Source organism: Pantherophis guttatus, chromosome 18 (assembly GCF_059756535.1).
Source record: "Pantherophis guttatus breed Tessera chromosome 18, ASM5975653v1, whole genome shotgun sequence".
Lineage (NCBI taxonomy): Eukaryota > Metazoa > Chordata > Lepidosauria > Squamata > Colubridae > Pantherophis > Pantherophis guttatus.
This window is the reverse complement of record NC_142080.1, coordinates 7,607,170-7,625,048: the sequence shown is the minus strand read 5'-3', so window position 1 is coordinate 7,625,048 and position 17,879 is coordinate 7,607,170. Positions and strand designations below refer to the sequence as shown.

The window sequence follows — 17,879 nt, the reverse complement described above, 5'->3', positions numbered from 1 at the left end:
GGTAGATTGTTCCATAGGGTAGGTGCCACCACAGAGAAGGCTCTCCTCCTGGGGATCGCCAGCCGGCATTGTCTGGCCGACGGCACCCTGAGGGGGCCCTCCTCCAGCCTGCTATCCGAACCAAGCCAACTTTGTATGATCCGTCTCGAAGACGGGCAGAGGGTGGGGAAATTTAGGGGGGCAGAATTTGGGGAAGGGGGCTTGTCGACCCCATGGAGGAAATAAATGGAATTCCTTCGGCGTGGGAAGACCTGCTGCTCCCTGCCCGTCTGGGTGCCGTTTTAAATGTGCTTTTTCAGAAAGCAACATTGGAGCTGGGTTCGAACCCATTCGTGGAAAAAAACTCGGCGTTGCCAGTTTCGCGAAGGCTTCGTTCGATCTCCACCCAGCCATTTTTTTTTTTCTTTGTTCGAGTGGCGTTGTGTATATTTTACACAACGTTTTTTTGCTGCTCCCTCCAGCTGGGCCTAGTTTATTCCTATTTATTTCTTTGTCAAACTTCGCAAAGCCGTCCAAGTTTTAGAGCAGCGACGCTGGGCTTTGTACCCTCTTTTCAAACAATAAAACAGCTCCAGAGGCTGGATAGCTTTGAGAGAACAATAAATATTGTACTCTCGACACCCTCCTATTTGTTTCCCAAAGGAGCGCGCTCGCCTCCCCCCACCACCACTTTGGGGTCTGGGGGGGGGGGAAGAGCCAGGACACCAAAGGACCAGTCTTCTGGAATAGCTGCCCCCCCCACTTCCTCTGAGGTTTGAGCAGGGTAGGGCCCGTTCAAATCTTAGGGAGCGTGGCAGATGTTGGCATCGCAATAGGGCACAGCTCTTGGATTCAGTCAATGGGACCTGAAACATGCCAAATCTTTCTTTCTTTCCTTCCTTCCTTCCTTCCTTTTTTTCTTTTTTTCTTTCTTTCTCTCCCTTTCTTTCCTTCCTTCCTTCCTTCTTTCCTTTCCCTTTTTCTTTTCTTCCTTTTCTTTCTTTCTTTCTCTCCCTTTCTTTCTTTCCTTCCTTCTTTCCTTTCCCTTTTTCTTCCTTCCTTCCTTTCTTTCTCTCTCTCTTTCTTTCCTTCCTTCCTTCCTTCCTGCTTTCTCTTCCTCTTCCTTCCTTCCTTCTTTCTTTTTTCTTTTCCTTTTCTTTTTCTTTCCTTTCTTCCTTCCTTCCTTCCTGCTTCCTCTTCCTCTTCCTTCCTTCTTTCCTTTCCCTTTTTCTTCCTTCCTTCCTTCCTTTCTCTCTCTTTCTTTCCTTTCTTCCTTCCTTCCTGCTTTCTCTTCCTCTTCCTTCCTTCCTTCCTTCTTTCTTTTCTTTCTCTTCTTTTCTCTTCTCTTCTCTTTTCTCTTCTCTTTCCTTTCTTTCTTTTTCTCCTTCCTTCCTTCCTTCCTTCCTGCTTCCTCTTCCTCTTCCTTCCTTCTCCTTCCTCTTTCTTTTCTTTCTCTTCTTTTCTCTTCTCTTTTCTCTTCTCTTTCCTTTCTTTCTTTTTCTCCTTCCTCCTTTTCCTTCCTTCCTGCTTCCTCTTCCTCCTTCCTTCCTTCCTTTCTCTTTCTTTCTTTCTTTCTTTCTTTTTCTTTCTTTCTTTCTCTTTCTTTCTCCTTCCTCCCTTTTCCTTTTCCTTCCCTCCTTCCTGTTCATTCATTCATTCCTTCGTTCGTTCGTTCATTTATATCCCACCTTTATTATTTTGACAAATAACTCCAGGTAGGCGAACATATCCTATTTTCCCCATAACAACAACCCTGTGAAGTGGACTTGGCTAGAACTCACCGTCTCCTGGTGATTGGCCCAAAGTCACCCAGCCGGCTTTCATACCTAAGGCGGGACTAGAACTCACCGTCTCCTGCTCACCCCCTCCCCACCTCCTCTCCTTCCAAACCAGACAGATTTAATCAGCCTGCTGTTTCGTTCATTGCTACATCTGGAGCGTGTTTTGACAGCCTGCCATTTTTAGGCTGCGCCTATCTTAAAACTAAACAAGCCGCTGGCTGTGAAATCAGCAAAGTGAGACTAAATTCTTTTGCAGGAGTTTAAAAAAAAGAATGAAAGTTTAAGGGACTTTAAAATGCACTTTCAGTCATGTTTTGGGGGGCTCGGTTGGAAGAATCTCCCTGCGTTGCTGCGAGTTTCGGCTTGGTTTCTTGAGTGACGCGTCCGGCAGTCCTAGAATTGACTGAGAAGTAGGTATGCAGGGGGGCCCTCCAGATGCTTTGGACCACAAAGCCCATAAGCCTCTAATGAGGGATGGGATTTGGACGTCAAAAACATTGCCAAACGGTTGCAGTTGGAGAAGTCCAAGGAAGATACGAATTGGTTTCGTTTTCTTCCCATCTTCCCGTGCGGCTCTTTGGGCCCTCTGCTGTGGCTCCCTGTCGGGTGATCCCACCACTGGCTGGCCCTGCCCCTCGCCCTCCCCTCCCAGTCACTCCTCGCCTGGCCTGAGAAAGTAAGGGCGATGGCAGGGAATGGAGAAGCGGCCAGGGCAAAGACAGAGAGATACAGAGAGAGGGAGAGAGGGAGACATAGATACAGAGAGAGTGGGAGAGAGGGAGACATAGAGAGATACAGAGAGAGTGGGAGAGAGGGAGACATAGAGAGATACAGAGAGAGTGGGAGAGAGGGAGACATAGAGAGATACAGAGAGAGTGGGAGAGAGGGAGACATAGAGAGATACAGAGAGAGAGGGGAGAGAGGGAGACATAGAGAGATACAGAGAGAGAGGGGAGAGAGGGAGACATAGATACAGAGAGAGGGGGAGAGAGGGAGACATAGAGAGATACAGAGAGAGAGGGGAGAGAGGGAGACATAGATACAGAGAGAGGGGGAGAGAGGGAGACATAGAGAGATACAGAGAGAGAGGGGAGAGAGGGAGACATAGAGAGATACAGAGAGAGAGTGGGAGAGAGGGAGACATAGAGAGATACAGAGAGAGTGGGAGAGAGGGAGACATAGAGAGATACAGAGAGAGAGGGGAGAGAGGGAGACATAGAGAGATACAGAGAGAGAGGGAGAGAGGGAGATATAGATACAGAGAGAGGGGGAGAGAGGGAGACATAGAGAGATACAGAGAGAGAGAGGAGAGAGGGAGACATAGATATAGAGAGAGTGGGAGAGAGGGAGACATAGAGAGATACAGAGAGAGAGGGGAGAGAGGGAGACATAGATACAGAGAGAGGGGGAGAGAGGGAGACATAGAGAGATACAGAGAGAGAGGGGAGAGAGGGAGACATAGAGAGATACAGAGAGAGAGGGGAGAGAGGGAGACATAGATACAGAGAGAGGGGGAGAGAGGGAGACATAGAGAGATACAGAGAGAGAGGGGAGAGAGGGAGACATAGATACAGAGAGAGGGGGAGAGAGGGAGACATAGAGAGATACAGAGAGAGAGGGGAGAGAGGGAGACATAGAGAGATACAGAGAGAGAGTGGGAGAGAGGGAGACATAGAGAGATACAGAGAGAGTGGGAGAGAGGGAGACATAGAGAGATACAGAGAGAGAGGGGAGAGAGGGAGACATAGAGAGATACAGAGAGAGAGGGGAGAGAGGGAGACATAGATACAGAGAGAGGGGGAGAGAGGGAGACATAGAGAGATACAGAGAGAGTGGGAGAGAGGGAGACATAGAGAGATACAGAGAGAGAGGGGAGAGAGGGAGACATAGAGAGATACAGAGAGAGAGGGGAGAGAGGGAGACATAGATACAGAGAGAGGGGGAGAGAGGGAGACATAGAGAGATACAGAGAGAGAGGGGAGAGAGGGAGACATAGATACAGAGAGAGGGGGAGAGAGGGAGACATAGAGAGATACAGAGAGAGAGGGGAGAGAGGGAGACATAGAGAGATACAGAGAGAGAGTGGGAGAGAGGGAGACATAGAGAGATACAGAGAGAGTGGGAGAGAGGGAGACATAGAGAGATACAGAGAGAGAGGGGAGAGAGGGAGACATAGAGAGATACAGAGAGAGAGGGAGAGAGGGAGATATAGATACAGAGAGAGGGGGAGAGAGGGAGACATAGAGAGATACAGAGAGAGAGGGAGAGAGGGAGACATAGATACAGAGAGAGTGGGAGAGAGGGAGACATAGAGAGATACAGAGAGAGTGGGAGAGAGGGAGACATAGATACAGAGAGAGGGGGAGAGAGGGAGACATAGATACAGAGAGAGTGGGAGAGAGGGAGACATAGATACAGAGAGAGTGGGAGAGAGGGAGACATAGATACAGAGAGAGTGGGAGAGAGGGAGATATAGATACAGAGAGAGTGGGAGAGAGGGAGATATAGAGAGATACAGAGAGAGTGGGAGAGAGGGAGACATAGATACAGAGAGAGTGGGAGAGAGGGAGATATAGATACAGAGAGAGGGGGAGAGAGGGAGACATAGATATAGAGAGAGTGGGAGAGAGGGAGACATAGAGAGATACAGAGAGAGTGGGAGAGAGGGAGACATAGACAGCTACAGAGAGAGAGGGAGAGAGGGAGACATAGAGAGATACAGAGAGAGTGGGAGAGAGGGAGACATAGATACAGAGAGAGTGGGAGAGAGGGAGATATAGATACAGAGAGAGTGGGAGAGAGGGAGACATAGATACAGAGAGAGTGGGAGAGAGGGAGATATAGATACAGAGAGAGGGGGAGAGAGGGAGACATAGAGAGATACAGAGAGAGAGAGGAGAGAGGGAGACATAGATATAGAGAGAGTGGGAGAGAGGGAGACATAGAGAGATACAGAGAGAGTGGGAGAGAGGGAGACATAGATACAGAGAGAGGGGGAGAGAGGGAGACATAGATACAGAGAGAGTGGGAGAGAGGGAGACATAGATACAGAGAGAGTGGGAGAGAGGGAGACATAGATACAGAGAGAGTGGGAGAGAGGGAGATATAGATACAGAGAGAGTGGGAGAGAGGGAGATATAGAGAGATACAGAGAGAGTGGGAGAGAGGGAGACATAGATACAGAGAGAGTGGGAGAGAGGGAGATATAGATACAGAGAGAGAGGGGAGAGAGGGAGACATAGAGAGATACAGAGAGAGTGGGAGAGAGGGAGACATAGAGAGATACAGAGAGAGTGGAAGAGAGGGAGACATAGATACAGAGAGAGTGGGAGAGAGGGAGATATAGATACAGAGAGAGGGGGAGAGAGGGAGACATAGATATAGAGAGAGTGGGAGAGAGGGAGACATAGAGAGATACAGAGAGAGGGGGAGAGAGGGAGACATAGACAGCTACAGAGAGAGAGGGAGAGAGGGAGACATAGAGAGATACAGAGAGAGTGGGAGAGAGGGAGACATAGATACAGAGAGAGTGGGAGAGAGGGAGATATAGATACAGAGAGAGTGGGAGAGAGGGAGACATAGATACAGAGAGAGGGGGAGAGAAGGAGACATAGATATAGAGAGAGAGGGAGAGAGGGAGACATAGAGAGATACAGAGAGAGTGGGAGAGAGGGAGACATAGATACAGAGAGAGTGGGAGAGAGGGAGATATAGATACAGAGAGAGTGGGAGAGAGGGAGACATAGATACAGAGAGAGGGGGAGAGAGGGAGACATAGAGAGATACAGAGAGAGGGGAGAGAGGGAGACATAGATACGGAGAGAGGGGGAGAGAGGAGACATAGATACAGAGAGAGGGGTAGAGAGGGAGACATAGAGAGATACAGAGACAGGGGGAGAGAGGGAGACATAGATAGAGAGAGGGGGGAGAGAGGGAGAGAGAGAGATGTCAAAAGGATTTTGTGGTTCCCGGTGTTTTTTACCAACTGGTTCTCTGCCCTAATGACCGGGCTGGGTAGGCATGGCTAGGGGGTGGTGGTCATGTGACTGGTGGAAGTGAGTGACATCGAGTTGGCCCCGCCCACCCAGCTTTTGTGGCTCCCGGTGTTTTCTTTTCTGTGGGAAACGAGTCCCAATGGCTCTTTGAATATTTAAGGTTGCGGAGTGCAGACCCCTGGTTTTGGGGGAAAGGCACCAAAATCGCAGCCCATTAATTTCATCCGGAGGAAGGTCTGTATGTGTGTGTGTGTGTGTGTGTGTGTGTGTGTGTGTGTGTGTGTGTGTGTTTTCTTCTCCATTTCTGGGGTCTGATCTCATAATATCATCCTAATAAGGCAGCCTCCTGCACCTTTGGGACAGGGCGGGATGGAGAAGGGAAGAAACAGTTTGTCCTTTCAGATTTGTGGCTTCAAGTCGGGGCAAAGATCCGGCAAAAGCTTCACCTCGGCGTATGTAGCGTGTGCGGGAACATCCATGAATAAACAGAAAAGCATCGTACAAGTCCCTTAGCGGCCAGCCAAACCGATGAGGTTATATCAATTTTTTTTTTTTTTTTTAAAGTCCTGGAACGGGAGAAACGCATAAAGTTTGTCTCTATTTTTTTTGTCCTCTTGGAGCTTCGGATTTCACAGAACACCGGACGGAGGAGGCTGTGACCTTCCTGACCCCTTTCCCCCCCCCACCCCCGGCTGTTTACCAGCATCCCGAAATCAGGTTTAAAGTTTCACAAAGTTGGGAGTTTGCCCATCTGCCCAGGATGGAGAGAAGAGAATCGAAGAGAATTCTTTTATTGACCAAGCGTGATTGGACTCACAAGGAATTTGTCTTTGATGCATACACTCTCGGTATGCATAAAAGATGCATTCGTCAAGAATCATAAAGTACAACACTTAATGATAGTCATAGGGAACAAATAAGCAATCAATCAGGAAACAGTTTTAAATTTATTGGGATTTTAATTGTCGTGGGCCAATATTATTTAATTTGGTTTTAAATTGTTTTTAACTTTTGTATTTCTGTATTTTATCTTGTGCCTGTTCACCGCCCTGAGTCCTTCGGGAGTAGGGCAGTATACAAATTTAATAAAACTAAACTAAACTAAACTACGGTCAATATAAATCTGGAGTGGGGTGGGAATGGAGATTTTGCAGTATCTTTCCCCTGGAGTGAGGTGGGAATGGAGATTTTGCAGTATCCTTCCCCTGCCACGCCCACCAAGCCACACCACGCCCACCAAGCCACGCCCATAGAACCAGTAGTTAAAAAAAAAAAGGTTGGATTTCACCACTGATCTAGCTTCCCCGTTGACTTGGCTCGTTGCAAAAACCGTCATAAATATGAACCGGTGGCCAAGCCTCTGAATTTCGATCACGTTTGACCGTGGGGATGGCTGTAACCTTGCATGGTCACTAAAGGGACCGTTGTAAATCGAGGACCACCTGGAGAGACTGTGGAAAGAGTGCAGAGAAGAGCAACTAGGATGATTAAGGGGGCTGGAGACTAAAACATACAAAGAACGATTGCAGGAATTGGATATGTCTAGTTTAATGAAAAGAAGGACGAGGGGAGACGTGATAGCAGTCTTAAAAAATTTGAGGGGCTGCCCCCCAAAAAAGAGGGGGTCCACCTATTCTCCAAAGCCCCTGAAGGTAGGAGAAGAAGCAACGGATGGAAACTAATCAAGGAGAGAAGCAACCTAGAACTAAGGAGAAACTTCCTGACAGTTAGAACAATTAACCAGTGGAACAACTTGCCACCAGAAGTTGTGAATGCTCCAACACTGGAAGTTTTTAAGAAGAGGTTGGATAACTGTTTGACTGAAGTGGTATATAGGGTTTCCTGCCTAAGCAGGGGGTTGGACTAGAAGACCTCCAAGGTCCCTCCCAACTCTGTTATTCTCTGTTATTCTGAGTCCGGTATAAAAATTTAATAATAATAATAATAATAATAATAATAATAATAATAATAATAATAATAATAATAATAATAATTCTATTAACTTTGCAGGCAGCAGATTTTCCACCCCAGGTTTGCAATCCGGCTCGGTTCCCACAACACAACGATCCACACAATTTATTTTAGTGACTTCACCCAATTTCCCACAATTTGCTAACACTGAGCTTGGGCTGCAAATCTCTTGAGTTAGCTGAGTGACTAGATGGTGGACTTGTGCTGAACAAAGGGCTGGATTGGATGAGCTCAAAGGATCCTCTTCCCTCCCTCCCAATTCTTGGTAGAAATAGTTTGGTGTAGTGGTTAACGCACCAGCTAGAAAGTGGGAGACGGTGAGTTCTAGTGCCCAGTTTAGGCATGAAAGCCGGCTTGGTGACTTTGGACCAATCACCAGGAGACGGTGAGTTCTAGTCCCACCTTATGCAAGAGAATTAGCTGGGTGACTCTGGGCCAATCACCAGGAGACTGGGAGTTCTAGTCCCACCATAAACATGAAAGCCGGGTGGGTGACTTTGAGCCAATCACCAGGAGACGGTGAGTTCTAGTCCCACCTTATGCAAGAGAACTAGCTGGCTGACTTTGGGCCAATCACCAGGAGACTGGGAGTTCTAGTCCCACCATAAACATGAAAGCCGGCTGGGTGACTTTGGGCCAATCACCAGGAGACTGGGAGTTCTAGTCTCACCTTATGTAAGAGAACTAGCTGGGTGACTTTGAGCCAATCACCAGGAGACGGTGAGTTCTAGTCCCACCTTATGCAAGAGAACTAACTGGCTGACTTTGGGCCAATCACCAGGAGACTGGGAATTCTAGTCCCACCATAGACATGAAAGCCGGCTGGGTGACTTTGGGCCAATCACCAGGAGACGGTGAGTTCTAGTCCTGCCTTAGACAAGAAAGCCAACTCATTTCCTTTGGGACAGTCCCTCCCTTCTCAGCCACACACACCTCACAGGACTGTTGTTTTGGGCGGGAAAAACAAGAGAAGCGTATTGGATAAGTTCGCTACCTTGAATGATTTGTAAAAAAAAATAAATAATAAAGGCGGGATACAAATAAATAAATAAATAAATTCTCAGCCCGGCCTTGGAGAGCAGGGAAAAAAAAAAAAGACCCTGTAAAATGACTACGGGGTTTGCACACATGCATGGTAGTTAATGCTGAATTTTTCACCTCTCCGTTTTTATTTTTATTTTACTTTTTTTTTTTGCAAATTCCGGGGGGAAGTGAGACTTTTACACACTGTTCCAGTGGAAAGTGGAAGCCGATTCTTCCTCTTAGAAAAATAAACACGCTTTAAATCCTTTGGGATTGTCAGGGTTGAGAAGTTGCACGCTCAAACATATGGATGTTTCCCAGTTCCACCCTTGGAAAAAAAAAAAAGCTGCGACAAAGCCAGAAGGTTTTGATGCACTGAATGAGCCTGCTTGAAATTCCCAGAGGGGTTTTGAGAAACGCCCCCAATTTCTTCCCAAAACCCCCATTTTTTTCCCCCAGTCATTCAAGAGTTATTGCTGGAAATGACAGCAATGGATTTCTTTATTTTTAAAAGGGGGGTTTAACGCGCCCTCTGGTGGCCCAGGAGGCAAATGGCACCTCACCTTATTTTTTACCTATTTTATTTTGGGGTGTTTTTGTGGGGTTTTTTGGTATTTTTAAGTTAGGGGGCTTAAAAATAGGACAGGAAATCAAGGAAAAGCCTTGGAAGACTTTCTTATTTTTTTTCTTAATTATTATTATTTTTTTTAATAATTTTTTTTTAATATGAAATATGAAACAAGTAAATTGACATTTGAAATTAGAGAACAGGAAGATCAAACAATACTATTTGATATGGGATTTGTTTTACCAATGGCTAGATAAGAGGTGAAGTATGAAATATGAAATTAAAGTAATGATAAAATAATAACAATAACAATAACAATAACAACAACAACAACAACAACAACAACAATAATAATAATAATAATAATAATAATAATAATAATTTTATTTCTATACCGCCCTTCTCCCGAAGGACTCAGGGCGGTGTACAGCCAATTTAAAAACACAAAACAATGATTAAAAATTAAAATAATTAAACAGATTTGGCCCGGTTTAAAACCCCGAAATATATGAAGTGTTTTCTTATGGGAGTTAAGCCTTTGTTAAATAATTGCTAAACGAGAATAATAATACAAAGGGATATATAAAACGGTTAAATAAGAGAAATTAAATAATTGGTCATTTTGGATATGGGATTATGCACAAAAGAATTTTAACTGATCGACACACTTTCTGTGATTGTATTGAATGATGGTGGTTTTATGTTTTTTATTTTGTTTTTAAATTTTTTTCTTAATTATTGATTCGCTCACGGGACTCCGGGACCCAGCAACGGTCATAAATACGCGTCAGTTGCCAAGCGTCTTAATTTTGATCACGTGACTGTAGGGAATGCTGCAACGGTCGTTAAGTGTGAAAAAAATGGTCCTAAGTCACTTTATTTTGCGGCCAAGAGGTACCCAGAGGGATACGGTTGGAGGCAAAAGGCGGAAGCAAAAGGAAAGCTTTTGCTGTTTCGTTTTGTTTTGTTTTAACCCTGGTAATAGAACTTCCATCTGCAGGAGAAGTCTACCTGTAAATGCAATCGCGAGGCGCACGAAGGTGCCTGCCATTAAATTCGGCACCAAGGAGAAAGCCATCCCATGACGCATGCAAAACTCCTGAGGATAATTAAACGGCAGCAATGCGATACAGAAAAATTTGATTTTTTTTGCTCATATTCCGTAGCCCTCACAGAGGTAATGGATGCCAAATGTTTTGACCCCCACAAATGGTGTTTCTTTCTCTTCCGGGTTAAGTCAAATGTAACTCATGCTAAACTCCGAGTTTTAATCATGGATCGCTGAAGCATCGTCAGGGGTTCTACTACCCCCTGTTAAGCCACCAATCTTGGCTTGTGAGCGGCAAAGGATGGATTCGCACCACACAATGCCGCCGGTAAAACACCAGCTGCAATCCAGAGCAAGGGGTTGGACTAGAAGACCTCCAAGGTCCCTTCCGACTCTGTGATTCTGCGTGAAATGGAACAGGGATTAAGTCAAGTTAAGAGCAGCCAGGATGAGGAGGAGACTGAAGGCTCAAACATACGATGAACGGTTGCAGGAACTGGGCCTGGCTGGTCTAGGGAAGAGAAGGACCAGGGGAGACAGGAGAGCATCTTCCAATATTTGAGGGGCTGCCCCAGAGAGGAGGGAGGGGGTCAAGCTATTTTCCAAAAGCACCTGAAGGCCAGACAAGGAATAATGGATGGAAACTGACCAAGGAGAGATTCAACCTGGAAATAAGGAGGAATTTCCTGACAGTGAGAACCATCAACCCATGGAACAGAAGTTGCCTTGAAAAGTTGTGGGAGCTTCATCCCTGGAGGCTTTCAAGAAGAGACCGGATTGCCATCAGTTAGAAATGGTGTTGGGTCTCCTGGTTAGGCGGAGGGTTGGACTAGATGACCTCCAAGGTCCCTTCCTTGTTAATCTAATCTGATACACGCAGACAATAAATTAATAATAATCAGTAAGCATAAAAGTAATAAGGCAGATGTTGCGGTTTGAGCTTTGACACCCTCAGACAACATCTGTCTAGCCCCGATGGTTGGGAAGGACTCGATAGGTAGCCAAAATTGCCAAATCTCATTTAAACATCTGGCTGACTTGGCAACCGATCATTGGCAGAGTAAGTACAGATATTGCTTAACTTAAAAATCATGTGTTTAAGCCACTGTTCGAACTTATAGGGCCACTGGGGGGGGAAAAAAAAGGATTTACAACCAGTCCTCGCAGTTGTGATCATGGCAGACTCAAATTTGGGTGTTTGGCAAACCGACAAGAACAGGCAGTCCTCGATTTACGACCACAAGTGAGCCCGACATCTCTGTTGTTCAGTGAGACATTTGTTAAGGGAGCTTTGTCCTGTTTCTTGCCACAGTGGAATCCGGCTTCCCCACTGACCCCACTGGTTGCAAAAGGGGAACACATATTTTGTGTACCTGGAAAGCAGTGATGAAATCCAGATTTTTTTACTACCGGTTCTGTGGGTGTGGCTTGGTGGGCGTGGCTTGGTGGGCATGGCAGAGGAAGGATACTGCAAAATCCCCATTCCCTCCCCACTCCATGGGAAGGATACTGCAAAATCCCCATTCCCTCCTCACTCCAGGGGAAGGATACTGCAAAATCTCCATTCCCTCCTCACTCCAGGGGAAGGATACTGCAAAATCTCCATTCCCTCCCAACTCCAGGGGAAGGATATTGCAAAATCTCCATTCCCTCCTCACTCCAGGGGAAGGATACTGCAAAATCTCCATCCCCACTGCAAAATCTCCATTCCCACCCCACTCCAGGGGAAGATACTGCAAAATCCCCATTCCTACCCCACTCCAGGGGAAAGTTATTGCAAAATCCTCATTCCCTCCCCACTCCAGGGAAAGGATACTGCAAAATCCCCATTGCCTCTGCACTCCAGGAGAAGGATACTGCAAAATCCCCATTCCCTCCCCACTTCAGGGAAAGGATACTGCAAAATCCCCATTCCCTCCCCACTCTGGGGCCAGCCAGAGGTGGCATTTGCCGGTTCTCCGAACTACTCAAAATTTCCGCTACCGGTTCTCCAGAAACTGTCAGAACCTGTTGGATTTCACCCCTGCCGGAAAGTGGATTAACAGAACCACCAGTTTTGAGAATAGTAACTCCACAGGAAGACAGACAGACAGACACAGAGTGTCGTTGTACAGTAGTGGCCAAAATTGTGGAAACCTTTTGGGAAAAGTGTATTTTTGAGATTTGATGGCTAATAACACCACTTTTTGTGTGTGTGTGTGGAGTTTCAAGATAATCCTATTCCACTGCTGGAATGGAAATGCCTGGGAATAGCCCAGACCTTCACCCCATTGGAAATCTATGGTGCCAACTAAAAAAACTAGTTAGTCAGAAGCGAGCCAGCAATAAAACCCAGTTAATAGAAGCCATCATTCAATCTTGGTTTCACATGATTAACAACTGCAGAACTCAAAGATTTGGTTCCCTCCATGGGAAGACGTTGTAAGGCTGTAATTCATGCTAAAGGCTACCCAATTAAGTATTAACTGATGTGATCATTTTTGTATATCTCGCTTTTTCTATGGTGATAATTTTTGTCTGTCTCGTTCTTTTCTACGGGTTTCCCTTTTCTTCTTTATACCGTAACAGCTCTTCTAATAGCAAATCCTTCCTAAAAGTGATTGCATTACATTCTGGATTAAATTATCTTTCCATCGATATATCATTCAATGGTACTACTCCAAGAAAAAGTGGGGTTATTAGCTAGTTTTAGAAAATACACTTTCCCCACAATTCTGGCCACGACTGTATGTGTATAAGAAATACAAGAATCATCAAAGCAATATCTGTGTGGGTGGGTGGGTGAGTTTTTATCCTGAAATTTATGGCAATAAATAATGATAACCTTTGTAGGAACTGATCCTTATCTAAGCTATTTGACCTGTAAGGAAATGAGCTCATCCCACAAGAAATACGATTCTGCCTTGTTTTCTTTGATCAGTTCATCACGGGGACAACTAAGCTATTCCCTTTTAGCTGCCGTTATTAAATCATTATACAGATAGTCCTCGACTTATGACTACAGTCGGGACCAGAATTTCCTAAGCAAGCCAATCATTCAGTAAGTCGCACCCCATTTGCTACTTTTTTTTGCCAGGTTTTAATTGCTGAAGTCTGTTAAGTGAGTCGCACGGTCGTTAAGCAAATTCAGCTTCCCCCATTGGCGGAAGCTGGCTGGGAAGGTCGCAAATAGCAATCATGTTACCCTCCCGGATGTTGCCACCATCGTAAATAGAGGTAGTCCTTGACTTACAACAGATCATTTAGTGACCATTCAAAGATACAGCGGCACTGAAAGAAAAGGGATTGATGACCGTTTTTCACACTTACGACCGCGGCAGCATCCCCATGGTCACATGATCAAAATTCCAACCATCTTAAAGCATGCTGGCTGGGGAATTCTGGGAGTGGAAGCCCACATCTGTTTCTCACTCATGGCAAGTCTAACATGGATGGGCTTCAACTCCCAGAATCCCCCAGCCAGCATGTTTTAAGAAGGGTGGACTTTGACTCCCAGAATCCCCCAGCCGGCATGCTTTAAGACGGATGGACTTCCACTCCCAGAATCCCCCAGCCGGCATGCTTTAAGATGGATGGACTTCCACTCCCAGAATCCCCCAGCCGGCATGCTTTAAGATGGATGGACTTCCACTCCCAGAATCCCCCAGCCGGCATGCTTTAAGATGGATGGACTTCCACTCCCAGAATCCCCCAGCCGGCATGCTTTAAGATGGGTGGACTTCCACTCCCAGAATCCCCCAGGTAGCCAAGCTGCGAAGGTTCAGAAATCATCCTATACTAACCAAACCCACAGGATTTAAACAACAGCATTGCCATGGTTTGTCTTAACCTAGTTAAGCACACCATGCAAACTTTTCCTTTAGAAACAACCGGAGGCGGTGAAGAACAGAAGGAGCCCGGGGGAATTATGCGATCCTATCTCTTTCCCTGCTGATACGAGAACTGCTCGATCAGCTTTGTACGGGTAGAAAAAACAAAAATAATTCTCGGCTTTGCCAAACCAGCTGGATACTTTTGACAAACGGTGTCGCCGCTTGTTCTTTTTTGCAATCGCACAACCTTCCTTCATCGGGGCGTTGCCTCTATTTGCAGCAGAAGCTTCTGGGGGTTGAAATAATTGTCCAGTTTTGCAAAAACCGTACCTCTAAAAAAAAATGGACTTTTTTTAAAAAAACAAACAAACAAACACGAAAACTGCCCGCTTAATTTTCTCCTTATTTATTGTTGGTTTTTTAAAAAATTAATTGATAACATGTTAAGCTGCCCAGAGTCACCTTGTCGGGAAGATGGACAACTTAAAAATGGAATAAATGGACGTGCCCGGCAGCAAAGAAATTTTGGTCTAACATCAAAAAATGGTTGGAACAAATAACAAAAACAGAGATTGAAAAAGAACCAGAAACATTTCTATTAGGAATCTTTAACAAATCATACCCTAAAGATATCAAATATCTCACAATTCACATATTAACTGCTGCAAGAATAACCTACGTAAAAAATTGGAAGCAAGAAAAAACACCAAGTGAACCAGAAGTAATAGGAAAAATTTTAGAATGCGCTGAAATGGATAGGTTAACCAAAGAATTACAAGAAAGAGAAGAATCAGACTATTATAAAATATGGAATAATTGGTATAATTGGTTAAAAATCAGAAATATACCAAAAATATAGGGGGAAATATTACCGATTTAAATATATATATATAATAAAAAATGTTATTAGATTAAGGAGAGGTGAAGGAATATATCATAAGTAGAATTATAGAATGTCACTCTGAAAAAATGCTTAAGAAGAAATTATACTCTTTTTGTGTATATGTTGTATAAATGTTTGTTGTGTATATGTTACGTATGTCTTTTTTAATATTTATATTCAATAAAAACTATTTAAAAAATGGAATAAATCATCATCTTTTAACGACTCCATAATCCCTTGTGGAGTGGAGTCGGGGCAACTGAATGGAGCTGAGTGTTTGCTGGCCGGATGCCCTTCCTGACGCCAATGAGGAGTTTTTGTTCAGCAGATACATTCTCATTGTGCCCAGAGAGAGAGAGAGAGAGAAAGATCTGCCTCTACCTAGGATTGAACTCACAGCTCCCCGACTGCGATTTATAAACCTGCCAGACATCGTCAAGTCTGCTGCCCTCCGCGATTGGATGACAGAGAAGGAGTCTTGATTTGAGTGGATTCAAAAAAAAAAAAAAAAAGAGCAAATTTAATGGTTGAATTTAGTTTTTGTCGCTATTTTGCATATCCCGCAGAGGGCAGCAAAACACAATTTTTGGGGTGATGAAGGGATGACCTCACTTCCTTCCTCTAACTAAAAATTGCACAGAATTCCTACATTTTTTTTCAGACCGGAGAGCTCCGGCGTGCTTCCACATTCCCGCTAGACATCTCTTCTATAAATATATTTTGCATCCAAAAGCTACAGATATCTCGGGTCTCCCTTCGGTGGGGGGTGGGGGGGAAACTCTGTGCATGCTCTGGTGTACCCTCTAAACATTTTTTTTTCCTTTTTAAGGTGCACCCCTCGGTTTCTCCGTGGGCCCAACGCAAGGCGTGAGTCATTTGAGAAAAACTGAGCTACGGAGAACAGAATCTGGCATGCATCACCAAGAGAGAAACCAAGTTAGATTTTAACCACGAACTCCGGACAAGGAACGGAGACAGGAAGTGGATTCTTTCAACACATGCTCAGGAACCGAGTTTACTCTTGAGCCGGACGAGATGCCCTCAAATGGAGATTTGATTTAGGTGAAAGACGATACGCCCGTTTTCTCGTGAGTTTAGCGAAAGGAACGACACACGTCCGTTATAACAGAACGACAAAGTTGGAAGAGACCTCGGAGGTCTTCTGGTCCAACCCCCTGCACACCAGGGGTCTGCAACCTTAAACACTCAAAAGAGCCATTTGGACCCGTTTCCCACAGAAAAGAAAACACCGGGAGCCACAAAAACCCTTCCCGGGCCTGACTACAAAACTAGCATACGTAGTCGAACAAAACGTTCTGTTTTCTTCTGAAACTTTTCTTTTTGCTTGGATTTCCCCATTGGTTGGCCTACCTGGGGTTTGAAAAGCTCAATAAATCGCGTGCCGGCGAGTGTCGCACTTTGGCGGTTGTGACGCCTATTTTGAGTGACAGGGAGCCGCAGCAGAGGGGTGAAAGAGCCACATGCGGCTCCAGAGCCACAGGTTGCTGACCCGTGCCCTACACCATTCCAGACAACTCTTCTTAAAATCCTCCAGTGATGGAGCACCCACGGTTTCTGGTGGCAAGCTGTTCCACTGGTTAATTGTCCTCACTGTCAGAAAGTTTCTCCTTAGTTCTAAGTTGCTTCTCTCCTTGATTAGTTTCCACCCATTTCTGGTGCTTTGGAGAATAGGCTGCTGATCCCCTCTGCCACATCTAGCATCAGGGTCTGCTTAACCCTGGTTTCCTGGGCAAGCCACAAGGGGGGGTTCACACATCACACGAAATCCTGCAGGATTTATAGGCACTCCGGCAGTTAGGAGCTGTTATGAAAGGATGACGTCAGCGTGAAACAAGGTTTTTTTTTTTAAAGCTGAATTCCAGCGGGAATTTCCTGGCTGGCAACGGAGCGTCATGAAAATAACCTTACTCATGATATATATTATATAATGTTATATATATATATTATATAATATATAATTAGATATATATATATATAATGTTTTCTGAGGTTTTCGCGGGTATTTGTATGTAGGTCTTTGGTTATTCGGGTTTTCTCCCACGTAAAATTGGAAGTGTCTTGGCGATGTTTCGACGAAGTCTCATTTGTCATCTTCAGGCTGGTGTTTTCGGCTTCGTGCTTCTAGGAGCAATGTGAGATCGCAGAATAAACAGCTGCGATCTCATACATATACATATATATATATTTGAGCAAATTGATTCAACTAAAGAGGAAACAGTGAGGTCATGTAGCCTACCCCACAGGGTTGTGGGGTAAGAGTTGGTCTATCTATTGAAGGGACAGAATAATAGAATGCAGAATAATAAAGAGTCGGAAGGGAATTTGGAGATCTTCCAGTCCAATCCCTTGCTCAAGCAGGAGACCCTATTCCATTTCAGACAAAACAACCTCTTCTTAAAAAGTTCCAGTGTTGGAGCATTCACAACTTCTGGTGGCAAGTTGTTCCACTGGTTAATTGTTCTCCCAATCAGGAAATTTCTCCTTGGTTCTAGGTTGCTTCTCTCCTTGATTAGGTTCCACCCGTTGCTTCTTGTCCTGCCCTCAGGTGCTTTGGAGGATTTGACCCCCTCTTCTCTGTGACAGCCCTTCAAATATTGGAAGACATGTCACCCCTAAATCTTTCCTTTGTTAGGCTAAACATCCGGATAGATTCAAGATAAAGTAGCTCTAGCAAATGGGTTGAACTCAACGCATGCCGTGGGAACTGGATATCAAAGTGGGAAAAGACAGGAGGAATCTGAGGTTTTTTCCCCCCAAGAAATAAGCCAAAAAATAATCACGTTATTGGAGCAGTTGTT

The 17,879-nt window shown here is 45.0% G+C and overlaps 1 long non-coding RNA gene across 1 annotated transcript; it reads left to right on the top strand.

Annotated features, from left to right (window-relative positions):
* Nucleotides 1-1,830: 1,830 nt before the first annotated feature.
* LOC148111531 (uncharacterized) lies at nucleotides 1,831-16,480 on the top strand. The gene is made up of 2 exons (XR_015730326.1): nucleotides 1,831-2,170; nucleotides 15,890-16,480. It is a non-coding gene; the product is annotated as an uncharacterized LOC148111531 (long non-coding RNA).
* Nucleotides 16,481-17,879: the final 1,399 nt, after the last annotated feature.